The sequence below is a fragment of the Triticum urartu genome, chromosome 4A (assembly GCF_056163025.1).
Source record: "Triticum urartu cultivar PI428250 chromosome 4A, HENAU_Tu73, whole genome shotgun sequence".
Taxonomy (NCBI): domain Eukaryota; kingdom Viridiplantae; phylum Streptophyta; class Magnoliopsida; order Poales; family Poaceae; genus Triticum; species Triticum urartu.
This window is the reverse complement of record NC_141876.1, coordinates 524,887,913-524,903,804: the sequence shown is the minus strand read 5'-3', so window position 1 is coordinate 524,903,804 and position 15,892 is coordinate 524,887,913.

Here is a 15,892-nt window from a genome sequence, read left to right as displayed (position 1 = left end):
GTGGCCACAGCCACGTTGGCTCGAAAGCGAGCACGCCACCGCACTCACCGCATCCCCAGGAGCCCGTTTGGTGTCCCGGGAACCCTGTACACATCATTCGGGGCCGTATGTGGAAACCTTGGCCGGACTCCCTGCGAATGGAACCTGAATAGGCGGTAAACCTGGACTAGAGACTTGAGTGTTTAGGTAGGCCATGGCCGACACCCTCATTGGGCTTCCGCTTGAGGGTTGCCGAGTACATGTCGTGTAAACGGCGGTAAGTGGTGAGAGCATGTGTCAAGAAGTACACCCTTGCAGGGTTAACATCATCTATTCGAATAGCCGCGTCCGCGGTAAAGGACTACTTGGTTGCCTTCATAGACAAGTAAATGGATTCTCCTAAAAGCCTCAAGACAAGTGAGAGTGTCGTGGATGGTCCTTCCGTAGGATGATGGAGGAGGATCCATGGTAGTGTATTGTTGTGGTGAGTAGTGGACTCGTGTGCCAAACATTTACAAGTTGTTGTCTCGTAGGGTAGCTTAGCGAAGAGGCAAAGCTGGCTTGCTGCAATAATCCCACTATCCTTCTTGAGAATGTTGCATGTATAGTAGGATCTGTTGTAAGACTTGCTGAGTACCTTTGTACTCATGTTTGCTTAATTACTGTTGCAGAAGAGAACACCGCCCCCTCTAATGTGTTCTATGTAGATATCAACGTTGACGAGGGACTTGCCACCCAGGTGGTGATCCTGAGCCGTGAAGGGCCTTGTAGATAGACAGGCTTCGTTAAGCCTTCTTGCTTTCTAGTTGTCTATACTTAGACAAGTTTGCTTCCGCATGTGCTTGTATGTTTGTATGAGTTGAGTGTCGGGTCGTGTGACCCCTACTTGTATGAACATATTATGTATGGCTCTCTGGAGGCTTCTAAATAAAGTACTTTGAGTTGTAGAGTTTTGTTGTGATGCCATGTTGTATTTACACATATCGAGCACATTGTGAATGCTTGGTATGTGGGATCCGACAATCTAGTAGTTTATCCTCGGTAGCCTCTCTTATGGGGAAATGTAGTATGGTGCTTCCACTGAGCCTTGGTAGTCTGCTACACCCCGGTTTACCGGAGTCCTGCTAGCCCAGCACTACTGCTCCGGAACACTTAGACTGGCCGGCATGTGATTCACTTCGTTCCTGTGTCTGTCCCTTCGAGGAAATGACACGCGGAGACACCCAGAGTCCTGTTAGCCTGCTACAACCCGGGTTCCCGGAGTCCTGTTAGCCCAGTTGCTATAGCCCAGATTCATACGTTGTTGACCGACATGATCGATGTTGATTCATGTATTCCTGTCCCCGTAAGTTAGTGCCACTTTGGGTTCACGACTAGTCATGTCGGCCCAGGTTCTCTGTCATATGGATGCTAGCGACACTATCATATACGTGAGCCAAAAGGCACAAACGGTCCCGGGCCATGGTAAGGCGACACCCGTGGGAATACCGTGCGTGAGGCTGCAAAGTGATATGGCGTGTTATAGGCTAGATTGGTGTGACTTAGAATCGGGGTCCTGACAGCGTTGGTATCAGAGCCGGACTGCCTGTAGGTTCGTTAAGACAAACTGATCGATGTCGAGTCTAGAAATGCTTTAGTTATATGTAGGGGAATTGATTGTGGGAGGGACGTAAGGCTCTTTTTACTCCTTTACCTTATGCCCTCTGATCTGAATCATCCTCTTCTCTTTCTATGAGGATTAAGAACTGGGATCTCATCTTCTATCAGGTTCACGTGTTACTAATCCGTAGAAACTTAGGATTGTTGGTTCCAGGCCTCAATTCAGTTTCTACTACTTTTAGTATGTTGTCAGTCGAACCAGAACCTTGATATGATGTTGTTGAGTGGCTTTGCCAACTGTTGTGAATGTCTCAAATCTTTTTCTGAGCATTTATAGCCGTTATGCTATCCGATTTCTCCTGGAAAATTCTAATGCCTTTGCATTATTTCGTGCTTTTAGATGGCCACCCGCACCCAGAATCAAGTGGTCCGTTTGAATTGGTGCCTCGATGTACCTCGTCACACGGCGATGCTGGTCCGCGTGATGATCAAGGCTGGCTATTGATGGTATCATGAGTATACCGTTGAGGAGCAGTATCGAGATTTCAATCAGAGCCAATACCTTTGCACAGTCAGGATATACCCTTCCTATCCTAGAGCTACTGAACCCCTCCATTGTTCATATGGACTTGGGGTTACCATCGAGATGTCCGTGCAGGACGCTGCTTACTCGATGATGACTATCATGCGAGCTAGACTTGCCTTGCTTCGGAACACTGAGTTCCGCTATATGCCAGCATCACTCCCTCGGGCAGAAGGTTACTACCAGGCTCTCTACACTGACTCCTCCCATGAGGATTCGCTACTCCGCACGACCACAGAGATGCTTGACGACAAGGACCGTGAGAATCGTGCCTTGCGACTGGAGCTCTTCAACACTCGAGCTAACCACTAGGCCACACTGACACGGTTTGTACCTGTCGTGCATGCTGGGTATATGGACATGAGGGATTTGTACCCCGTGTGGTCTGGTCTGTCGGATCGTATGGACTAGCGTGATGTAGGAGGCATCACCCCTCCCCGTGGACCCCGTATGCCACCGTTCGTTGGTCCCAGGCCACATCCGAGTCCTTATGGACCGCAAGCTCCACAGGACCGACTATTTCCAGAAGATCATGTTCAACTCCCAGGACATGGTGGTAATCTCTATGAAGATTAGTATGGAGACGTCTGAGTTCGTAGTAGCTTCACTAGTATTATAACAGTTGTATTTCCATAGTCCTGCGCGTCTAGTGGAATCTTATATTTACTAATTGGAGGCACCTTTCAAGCCGTTTAATTAACCCACATCATCAATATTAACTCTAGCGTTGGATTAGAGAATTTACGGTTAAGATAAAAGGAAAGTTGTGTAACAAAGATGGTCAAGTACAAAAGGATCTTTCACGTCCACCGGTGGTGAAAAAAAATAGAAGCCTCCACCAATTAAAACTCCATGGTCCAGCAAAAGGATTTGTCAGGTCCTCCTGTAGTGGAATAAAAAATAGAAGCACAAAAGGATCTGTCATGTCCATCCATCGATAATGGAAGAAAATAGAAGTCTCCACCAATTAAAACTCCATCGTCCAACAAAAAAGGATCTGTCACCCACGACCATGTTTTGATCTGGTACGCTCTCTCCAAACAGATGGCGGATAGAAAAAAGTATTTGGATTAAAAAAAACATCGTTGCCTTCTCCTCCCGTTAAAATAAATTTCAATTGTTGGTGAACAACACAGAGTCCGAGACAAGGTGCCGCATAGAAGATGAGCTTCCCTTGCCAGCCATCAGAAATAAGGTTTTGCATTGCAGTTATATTTTCCTTTATTCAGAATTCAATTTATCGTAGATCTTAATTTTTCTTCTTCTATAATTCAGTTCTTATTTTTTGCGGTTGAGTACATTTTTTCAAGGTAGAATGAAAGCACAAGTTTGTTGACATGGAGTCGATCAGGATTGAGAACCAGACAATACGGACGGCGCCACGCCTTCCTGGATCGCACACTAACCTGGTAAAATCAAGGACGAATCCTCCATGTATTATTTGCTTTCCCATCTAAAAAGAGAGACCGTGCTTTCCTATTTGTGAGCAGTCACGGCTCTGGAGCTGATACTGTTCTTCTTTCTCATCTGCTGAAATTCTTGCCGAACCTACATACCTTGATGTGAACGAGAGTCTGTGCGTTGATCGCGCTGTACTCGGCCAGGTGGCGACAAACATGCGTTTGGAGGCAGCAGTGCACGTGCTGCTGGACTCGGGAAGGATCAAGAAAACACACAAAAATCAAAGAACGGTAAGCAGAACCGACCGAGAGAGCTAACAGATCGGCAACCTTAATATTAATTTTATGATCCTTCCAGCGGCTACCGCGGTCAGCATGGGTGTCACCAGATTCACAAGGATGTTGTATTTGTAGCTATTGCTTGGCTGTGGTACATCTAACAATGTATCTGCACTTATCCCCCACCTCCTCTTCCCATCTCACATCAGACGGAAGCTTCCTCGGCGGCAATGGAAGAGGCAGCACGCACGCTCCAGTAATATGGCAAGCTGGTCGCATCATCTCTGCCTATAGGTATCCCTAAATCATGTGTATCATTAATTTAGCCGCATACGGATGCAAGCGAATTTGTTATGATGTAGGCCACCATGTATCCGCCATGCATATGCAGGCTGCTTACGTACATACGTGGGTTTCCATCAGGAGATTGGTATGTTTGTTTGTAACGCCACGTGCACATGCAACGTCTTGGATTTGTTCACAAAGAAAAGAAGAAAAACAGATGAACCATATTAGGAATTGTAACATGAAGTGTGACCAATGAAAACACAACTAAGTATTTTACACCCCCCCGACCCCCAGCATGTTTTCCAGTTTGATATGTCAAATTATATGAACAATATTTTTCATAACAGAAATTTATAAACAAATAATTTATCATGCTAGGCTGCACACCATATGTGAACAGCCTGCCCACTCATATTATATATACTATTATACCAATTTAAATCTCCTTTAATATTTTGCATACACTACTTGGTTTATGACTTATTCACATGTATTTTTGGTGCGAATTTAATGCTACTATTAGCTTATCGCACCCAGAATTTGTTTGTGTACAGATTCCATTGTAGATGCTTCAAATGTAGAATTGTTGGTTTAAGTCGAAGCCTCATCTTACAAAATAAAGCACAAGTCTAAAAGGCTCAGATGGTAACCGGCTGACGATGTCTCATGGTCCCAGGAATTTTACATGTTGGGTGTTAAGAGGTGCTCGATACCCTTGATCAAGATATATCAATGATGGTTGTTGGCGTCGGTCGTCTACGACAACAGTTTCAAAGCGTTTCTACTGGAAGATGTTTGGTGGTAGGAAGACAGAAAACGCATGTTGGTGATGGACTAATGGCCATTTACATGGTCAGTTTGTTTATGTATGATATCTCACATTAGCCATCTTAATCACATGATTCCCATTGGTGCCTGACATATATACATGTATGTTCTTATTCATCATATTTATGCATGTAGCAGTTTCTGCTCTTATGTGTGGCCTATCATATTGATGATAATCCCATTAATCGCCTAGCGATGTTTTATGACTAATGATAGAATCCCTTCTCAGTATATCATGCTATTGTATGAAAATACCTTCAAATCTCGACTTCGCAAATACAGTAAAACATTGGACAAAATATACAAGAGACCTATCTATGTAGATTATCTAATGGTCCAATCACATGCATATGTATACAACATTACCAATGTCTTAGATTTCATATACATATTAATGCTGGAAGTAAAATGAAGTACATAGATTCAATATAATGAAGGGCGCAAACTGTGAGGTATGTATTTGATTTATACCACATGCAGTTGTGATTTTCTACACTTTAATGTTTATACATTTACATCTAGCTTATAATTTATATTTTGCTATTTTTCCTAATTATGCCCTAGCTTTTGTTAGCCTTGGCCACAGTTCTAGACAAGGATCAGTTGGCCTAAAGTCAGTTATGTCAAAGTTAGATATGACTGAAATATGCTCTAAGTATGCATGCATCTGTACATGTCCAATAAAAATACAAGATAAATACATCAAAAAAAGAGAAGTGCATCACTATACAGTTACATCCGATAACAATATTCTAATCAGCATGAGGGATCTAACAAATAAGACAATTTGCACGAGAATGTATCACCATGAAACAATGTTGCGAATGCATATAATCCTTAATAATCCTTCTGCGGACCAATAAAACTTTTTTAGTGCCAACATTTCAAAAATTGTATTATCGCATTTTGCCAAACATCAAATACAACTTTGTGGTCTTGAAACTGCTAGCCCGTGCAGGTGCACGGGTTGACGACTAGTATGACTTAGTGTGTACTGAATTCCGGAGGCGTAGATAAATAATGTATAGGAGCTTGGAATGCCTCTGATGAGAGTTACTGTTCTTTCACCATAGTTGTACTTCAGCTTGGTCTTGTACTAAACTATGTATTGTGTGTATGACCGATGGTGTATATATGGTAGTTTCTGTATTACCATGTCGTACAAATGAACATCTCTGCATATCGTGTCTTCCATTACATTCTGCATTCCTGTGCCAGAGTTTTGCCATCCTTGTCTAAACTGTTGTTTTGTTTTCCTAGGATGGTGAACACCTGAAGCACCCCTACTGTTCAGGAGCAGGGTGAAGCCAGTGGAGCTAGGGATGGGAATCTGCACCATCCACCTTTCTTGGCTGAAGTCATGTTGGAGGCAGAAAGGAATAAACGCGAGACCAACCGGTTGTTAGAACGCATCGAGCAGAATACTTCACGTTCCCAGAGGAATGACTTGGTGTCTCTCAATGATTTCATCAAGCTGACCCCACCAACCTTCCATCATTCTATCAAGCCTCTTGATGCAGATGATTGGCTTCGCAGTATTACCCATAAGCTACGTTCTGCACGCGTAGCCGAAGCTGACAAAGTCACTTACGCTGCTTATCGCCTTGAGGGCCCTGCTAGCTTTTGGTGGGAAAACTATGAGGCTATGTGCCCAGCCGACCAGGTTACCACTTGGGTAGAATTCAGCGCGGCTTTCCATGAACACCACATTCCGGAGGGTCTTATGGATCGTAAGAGAGAGGAATTCTACAACTTCACCCAAGGCAGACTGACAGTGGATTCCTACAGTCGTGAGTTTGGAAACTTGGCACGCTATGCACCTGAGGAAGTGTCCACTGACGCCAAGAAGCAGGCGAGGTTCCGGAAGGGACTTAGCCCCGAGCTTCGCCGTGACCTCTGTTTACACGAGTGCACCTCCTTCCAGAAGCTTGTGAACAAAGCCATCAGTGCTGAAACCGGTCAGACTGACTATGAAGCTACACGTAAGCATTCCCGTGATTTTGGTTATTCATCCAACTCTGGTTCTCAGAAGCGCCGGGTGTGGATTCCAAACACAACTCTGCCACCCAGGTTCACTCTGAGGCCATCCTATGAGGTGCCTCGCCCAACCCAGCAGCATGCACCGCCTAAGGCTTATGGTGGACCGGCCGCCAATGCTGCTCCGCGCACCAACACAATGACATGCTTCACGTGTGGAGAGTCAGGTCACTACATTCGAGAGTGTCCCTAGAACAACAACCCAAACTAGCCTGGAAAGTCCGTTGGCCATGGTAAGACAGCGGGAAAGGTGCTTTATGCCATGCCAGCCACCACTGCATGTGGCCATATTAACTATGTCTCAGCAGAGGAGGCTCATGATGATCTTAACGTCGTCCTTGGTACGGTCCTTGTTAACTGCCATCCGGCATCTGTTCTTTTCGATACTGGAGCATCTCGTTCATTCATATCTGAGAGCTATGCTCGATTGCATAACACCACATTTTGTGACATGCCCACTTCCATGGTAATTCAAACTCCGGGTTCCAAATGGCAAATTTCTAGAGTAAGCCATGGGAATGAAATTCTTGTCGATAGACTTGTCTTCCTTGCATCCTTAATAGCTCTCAAGTCCTCGGACATAAATATGATCTTAGGTATGGACTGGATGTCAGCCTATTACGCTAAGATTGATTGTGCCACTAGAACTTCTCAACTTACTCACCCATCAGGCAAGACAGTCAATGTCTTAACCCGAATGGCCAAGCGTCAGCTCTACTCCCTAAATGCCAACCCTCTTCCAGACCTTGAAGATATTCTGGTAGTCCGTGACTTCCCGGATGTCTTTCCAGAAGAATTACCAGGTGTTCCGGCTGACAGGGATGTCGAGTTCGTGATAGACCTTGTACCAGGAACCGTTCCAATCTCTAGAAGACCCTATAAGATGGCACCCCTAGAACTAGCTGAGCTTAAGAAACAACTCGATGAGTCCTTGAAAAAGGGTTTCGTCCGTCCTAGTTCTTAGCCATGGGCTTGCCCCGTCCTCTTCATCAAGAAGAAGGATGGTACGGATCGGATGGTTGTAGATTATCGACCCATCAACTTGGTTACCATAAAGAACAAGTATCCGCTCCCCAGGATCAACGACCTATATGATCAGCTCGTTGGATCCTCAGTCTTCTCCAAAATGGATTTGAGGTTGGGCTACCATCAAATCAAAATCAAGAATGGGGGCATTCCCAAAACGGCCTTTGTTACTCATTATATCCAATACGAGTACACCATCATGTCCTTCGGTTTAACCAATGCTCCAGCCACCTTCTCTCGTTTGATGAATTCGATCTTCATGGAGTACTTGGATAAATTCGTAGTGGTATATTTGGATGATATACTCATCTACTCCAAGAACAAGGAAGATCATGCCGAGCATCTAAGGCTAGTATTGACGAAACTTCGAGAGCATCGTCTTTATGCCAAATTCTCCAAGTGTGAATTCTGGTTGCCAGAAGTGACCTATCTAGGCCACGTAATCTCTGGTAGGGGTATTGCTATCAATCCCGAGCGAGTTCAAGCTATCCTTGATTGGACTCCACCTAAAACGGTCAAGCATGTTCGGAGTTTCCTTGTCTTAGCGAGCTACTGTCGCTGCTTCGTCGAGAATTTGTCCAAGGTTGCTAAACCTCTAACTGAACTCCTCAAGAAAGATAAAAAGTTCGAGTGGACCCCACAGTGCGAGTTCAGCTTTCAGGAACTGAAAAGACGCCTGACATCTGCTCTCGTACTGTCACAGCCCTAGCTCAGCCCTTGTTGTCCTTGCTTGATCTTGTTGCATCATGTTTAAATTTTATTTAAAGTGGGAATGGGGATTGATCAAACCCTAGCACCAAAAGAACTCAACTAGGTTCAACCTAAAAATATTTTCATTGAACCCAATGTGCCTCAAGAAAAGTTCATGATTTTCGGTTAAGGTAGAAACCTCTGCCAAAAAAGATGAATATATTTCTAGGACATTTTTGGATTTTTTGAATTAACTCATATTGTATTTGAGTTGGAGCAAATAAATCCTATAATTATTTTTATTGCTCCAATTATTCTGAAACATTTTGTGGAATTTTGGAACAATCCATATTGCATCAACAAATAATTTCAGAAGCAACAAAAATGGTTTAGTATTAGTACTAAATCAAAACAGAGAAAAACAAAATAGAAAACAATAAAAAGAGAAGAAGGAAATGGGAGCAAACCTGGCCTGACTTACCTGGCAGCCCACCTGGAGGCCCAGACCACCAGGGGCAGCCTCGTCTTCCACCTCTTGCCAGTAGGCAGAGCGCCACGCCGGCAGCTGCCTGCCTGGCTGCCCCCTCCTTCCCCTGGTTGCCTCCTGCGATGCCACGTGCCAGCCCCGTACCCTCTCACTCTTCCCCGAGGCCCTCCTCCCCTCTGCTCCCTCTCTCTCGCCCGAACCCAAGAACCGCCATCGCCACCGATGACATTCGCCGCGGCCATAGCTATCTCCTCGCCTCTCCGTCGTGTCCAGACGCCCCGCAGACGTCCGTATCATCTCCACGCTGACGCATGTGAGCTCGGAGGCCTTGAATCGTCGCCATCGTCTTCTTCTTCAAGCTCGGGCATCGTCGACCGCCGCCACCGATTCGCCTGCTTCCGGCCTTCCCCGAGCACGCAGAGCCTACCCGTCAACGCGCTATGAGATCTCCGTCCTTTCTCCCTCGTTACCTCCGTCCCTTTCGACCCCTAGCATCAGCAACTGCTGTGGCCGAGCTTCCCTTGCCGCCGGCCATGTCGCCGCCGTCACTACAGGCGCTTGAGCTCGATTCGGAGCACATCACCCGCTCGGGAAGCCACCAGGAGCCTAACGCACACGCTAACCCGCCCTTCCGCGCACCACATCGCCAACCCTGCACTCACCCAAACTCCGGGGCCGCCGCGAGCTCACTTCCGGCGAGCTCCGTCCACCCAGCGACCTCCCACCTGCTCCGTTGGATGCGTGCGAGCGAGAGCCTCCTCCTTGTGCCCTTCTCTCGCCCAGCCGCCTCCTATAGCGCCGTCCCATGTGGACTCCGCCGCGCGGGAAGGTCGTCGGCGGCTTAACTTTGGCCGTGTCGACGTGGCGCCGTCATTAGTGGCTAATGATGCCACTAACTAACCCCCTCTCTCAATGACTATGGGCCCCATGCCTTAATTAACCCCGGGATTTATTCCCTGTTTAGTTTAGATTAATATAGTCGGCCCCACGTGTCAGTTTGACCATGCCACGTCATCGTTGATCCGGACCCACCAGTCAGCCTCTGTCTCTGCCCTGTTACACTGACGTGCGGGTCCCACTGGTCAGGTTTGACCTGGACCGCCTCTGTTGACTTGCTGATGTCACACCGATGTCATGCTTACGTAGTAAATGTTTTCTGGGATTTTAGATAAATGAGAAATGATTTATTTATTTCAGAAAATATCCTAAACTTCTAAAATTCGTAGAAATTCAACCGTAACTCCAAATGAAATAATTTATATATGAAAAATTATCAGAAAAATCCTATCTATCCATTTATGCTACTTTCATGCATGTTCAACCAACTTATACCCCCTGTATAAGTGAAAACATGATAATGGCATTTTAAATACCCCTTATGGAGTTTGCATATGAACCCTTGGTTCATATGGACTTCATTTAAATTGTTGCTAGATGCATTAGTACAAATCACAGCATATTGACATGTCATGATCATGCATCATAGTGTGCATTGCATTGACTATATTCTTTCTGTGTTTGCCGCTGATTGTTCCCCCCGATAGACGTGGTTCCGACGATGTGATCGATGACACCGATGAAGAACTATATTATCTTCAGAAGTGCCAAGCAAGCAAAACCCCCTTGTTCATTCCGATACAATACCACTCTCTCGCTCTTGCTCTCTTTTACTGTATTAGGAGAACACCGATTCAACTGTTACATGTTGCGGTAGTTGAACCCCTTTCCTCTGCATGACCTGTCATTGCCACAGTAAATAGATGAAACCCACTAGCATGAGTAGGAGTTGTTTGAGCCCTGATGTGCCTACTCATTCATGCTTGTTGTCATGCTTGCTACTGCTTAGAGTTGAGTCAGGTCTGATTCATCGGCAATGAATTGGAACATGGTGAACATGTCCTACTGTTGAGAGCTAAGTGTGTGAACACGATTTCGTAAAGGTAGCGGTGAGAGGCCATGTAGGAGTACATGGTGGGTTGTCTCATTGCAGCCATTCTTAGGAACTGAGTTCTGTGTTTGTGATCCATGAAGAGTTACTACCACACATTGGGTTCTGGTAACTCGACCCCTCTCGACTTATTAATCCACTCGATCTTTGTCCAGGAGTTGCAACTAGTTTCTGGTGTTTGTAGGTAGTGTTAGTAGTCTACCAAGTGGAACCCGGTACAGGTGGGCTTGGGACAAACTAGGCATAGTGGCCCGGCGTACCAAGTGGCACCCGGATGGTGGGCTTGGGAACCCTGCTCACATCATTTGGGGCCGTGAGCGACACCCCGGCCGGATCTCCTTGTGGATGGAACCTGAATAGGCGATAAACCTGGACGAGAGACTTGTGTGGTTAGTCAGGTCGTGGCCGACACCCTCGCCCGGCTTCCGCTTGAAGGTTGCCGAGGTACATGACGTGTACAGGGCGATAAGTGGCGAGAGCGTGTGTGAAGAAGTACACCCCTGCAGGGTTATCATTATCTATTCGAATAGCCGGATTCCTCGGATATGGAAACTTGGACCCCTTGCATAGTTCATAGACAAGTGAAAGTGGATACTCCAAAATGCGCAAGATAAGCGTGAGTGCTATGGATGGCCTTCTCGTAGGGAGACGGGAGCGGATCCATAGTGGAGTATTGATATGGTGAATATGCGGACTCGGGTGCGCCACCTCAAAGAGTTATTTGCAGTCGTAGTTCAGGATAGCCACCGAGTCAAAGCTGGCTTGCTGCAGTCAAACTCCACCACCCCCTTTATTGATACTGATGCATATGTAGTTAGTTCTGATGTAAGTCTTGCTGGGTACATTTGTACTCACGTTTGCCTACTTTATGTTTTGCAGAGAAAGTTCAGTCTCAGTAGTAGTATCGCGTGGACTTCGAAGTTTAGCTTGTTACCTCAGCTACGATCTTGTACCCTTGGGAGGGTCTTGTAGATAGTCAGGCTTCTCAGCCTTCTTCATTTGTAGTTGTCTGTACTCAGACAAGTTAAGCTTCCGCATGTGCTTGTTGCTTGTATGCTCTGTATGTTGGGTCATGAGACCCATGTTTGTAATATCTCGCTCCTCGAAGCCTAATGAATAAATACTTGAGTCGTAGAGTTATGTTGTGATGCCATGTTGTATTTACACATATCGAGCATACTGTGTGTATGATTGAAATGCTTGGTATGTGTGGGATCCGACAACCTAGCTGTTTATCCTTGGTAGCCTCTCTTATGGGGAAATGTAGTCTTGTGCTTCCATGAGCCATAGTAGTCCGCTACAGCTCGGTTCACCGGAGTCCTGATAGCCCAGCACTACTGCTCCAGAACACTTGACTGGCCGGCATGTGATTCACTTCGTTCTGGTGTCTGTCCCTTTGGGGAAATGTCATGCGGTGACATACGGAGTCCTGCCTAGCCTGCTACAGCCCGGTTCACCGGAGTCCTGTTAGCCGACTGCTACAGCCCGGATTCACACGCTGCTGACCGACATGGTCGATGTTGATTCATGTATGCATGTCCCCATAAGTTAGTGCCACTTTGGGTTCACGACTAGTCATGTCGGCCCGGGTTCTTTCTCATATGGATGCTAGCGACACTATCATATACGTGAGCCAAAAGGCGCAAATGGTCCCGGGCCATGGTAAGGAGACACCCGTGTTAATACCGTGCGTGAGGCCGCAAAGTGATATGAGGTGTTACCGGCTAGATCGATGTGACTTGGAATAGGGGTCCTGACACGTACTCGTACCACCAGATTTTTCTAAGGACTTTGTTATCTATTGTGACGCCTCACGATAAGGACTAGGCTGCATACTCATGCAAGATCATCATGTGATTACCTACGCTTCTTGACAGTTACATCCACATGAGGAAAACTATCCCACACATGATCTACGGCTTGCAGCTGTAGTCCATGCACTCAAAACCTGGCGACATTACCTTCTCGGTAATCGTTGCGAGATCTTCACCGATCACCAAAGTTTGAAATATATATTCACCCAACCGGATTTGAATCTCAGACAAAGATGTTGGGTCGAGTTGATTTCAGATTACTACTTAGGGATAACTTACACCCCGGGAAAAGCCAATGTTATGGCTGATGCACTAAGTCATAAATCCTATTGTAACAACCTGATGTTACAACAAAGTCAACCACTTCTCCATGAGGAATTTCGAAAGCTTAACCTTCACATTGTTACTCAAGGATTCCTATCTACCTTGGTGGCGAAACCTACCCTTACGGATCAGATCATCAAAGCACAGAAGGTTGACTCGGGAATTTCCCGTATCAAGAGAAACATCAAGAAAGGAGTCGTGAATTCTTTCTCCATTGATGATCAAGGTGTCGTGTTCTTTGGAAACCTCTTAGTGGTTCCCAAGGCACGAAACCTGAGGCGGCTGATCCTTAAGGAAGCACATGAATCCCCTCTCACCATTCATCCCGGTAGTACTAAAATGTATCAAGACCTACGCCAGAGGTTTTCGTGGACTAGGATGAAGAGAGAAATCACTCAATATATTGAAAATTGCAACGTTTGTCGTCGTGTTAAAGCAAAGCATCAACGGCCTGCTGGCACCCTCCAACCTTTAGCTATTCCTGAATGGAAATGGGATAAAATCGGTATGGACTTCATCACCGGGTTTCCCAGGACCAAGAAAGGGAATAATGCTATTTTTGTTGTCATTGATCGTCTTTCCAAAGTAGCCCATTTCCTACCTGTTCGTGAGAGTATAACTGCTAGCCAGCTAGCTTACTTGTACATCTCCCGAATAGTGTCTCTTCATGGCGTTCCATTGGAGATTAACTGAGACCGTGGAAGTCTCTTCACCTCTCGATTTTGGGAAAGTTTCCAAAATGCTATGGGAACTCGTCTCTCCTTTAGCACGGCCTTCCACCCTCAATCAAGTGGTCAAGTAGAATGAGTCAATCAAATTCTAGAGGATATGCTCCGAGCTTCTGTCATCTCTTTCGGTATGGATTGGGAGAAATGCCTTCCATTCGCCGAATTTGCTTATAACAATAGTTATCAATCTAGCTTGGGCAAAGCTCCTTTTGAGGTTCTCTATGGACGAAGGTGTCGAACGCCTCTTAACTAGTCAAAAACCGGGGAAAGACAATTCTTTGGCCCGGATATGATACAGGAAGCAGAAGAGCAAGTTCGCATTGTTCGTGAAAAGTTGAAAACAACCCAATCTCGTCAAAAGAGCCAATATGATCGTAAAGATCAGGCCATGACTTTTGAAGTCGACGAGAAGGCTTACCTTCGGGTTACTCCTCTGAAGGGAACCCATCGATTCGGTATCAAAGGCAAATTTGCTCCTCGATACATTGGTCCCTTTTGCATTCTTGCCAAATGAGGAGAAGTTGCCTACCAATTGGAACTACCCCCGCATCTTTCCAGAGTTCATGATGTCTTCCACATTTCTCAACTCAGGCGTTGCTTCTCGGATCCTATCCGTGGAGTGGACCACGAAATGCTTGATCTCCAAGATAATCTCACATATAGGGAATATCCCGTTCGTATCCTTGATCAAGCCGAGCGTACCACTTGATGCCATAACATCAAGTTTCTCAAGGTTCAATGGTCACACCATTCTGAGAAAGAAGCCACTTGGGAAAGGGAGGATCGTCTTCGACTTGAATACCCCACCTTCTTTCCGACGGACCCTGAATCTCGGGATGAGATTTCTCTGAGTAGGGGTGAGTTGTCACACCCTAGCTAGTTCATGCATTAGAGTGCTTGTATCATGTTTAATTTTATCAGAAACTTCGAAATGGGGATGACAGAACCCCCAGCACCCCCTGGAATTAACTAGGGTTTACTAAAAATATATTCAATGAACCTGAAATGCCCTTCTAAAATGTTCATCATCTTTGCCTTGGTCCTAAACCTCTGACCAAAATGGTGCACATTTTCTAGGTCATCCTAAGGTCACTGGATTAAATCATTAGTTATTTGAATTTGAGCATTTATATGCTAGTAAATAATTTAAATGCTCAAATAATCCTAAACTGAAATGTTCCTTGTTGGATTTATTCTATATAGTGGGCATGAGTAGTTTGGTGATTTTTGAAAGTTCCTAGGTATTTTTTAGAAAATCCAAAAACATTGCAGAAAATAGAAAACTGGAATAAATAGAAAAGAGAGAGAGAGCAAAGGCCAGAGGCCACTTACCTGTCTGGCCCGGCCCATCTGGCCCATGCCAGTCATCACCTACCACTGCCAGTAGGCAGAGGAGGGACACGCGATGCCACCGAGCTCGCCACGCAGCTCCCTACTCATCTGCATCGCCTGGACAGCGCGACAACGCCTCGAAATGCCTCCTCGGTGCCGCCCCGACCTCACCGACACCCCATTCGCCCCCTGCACCTCTCCCTCGCCCCCTGCACCGCCGACGTAGACGCCCCCACCGTTGCCTCCTCGTCGCCCCATCGTGTCTAGCAGCTTCGCCGTCCTCCTCTCCGTCGAGCAGACCGAGCCCCGAGCGCTCGCCTGCCCTGGAGCCACCGCAACATCCTCGTCTTCACCGATCATTGCCGGAGATCCACCTCGACGCCCTGACCGCTCCGGTTCCTCCCCGACCTCGCCGTCTGCACTGCCATGACCGCCGTGAGCCCAGCTACCTCCTCCCCCTTCCCGTTCTCGCTCTCGAGCACCGTAGCGATTGCATGAAGCTTGCCCGCACCCGCCACCGCCTCTGCTTGTTGCCTCGTGGCCACAGCCA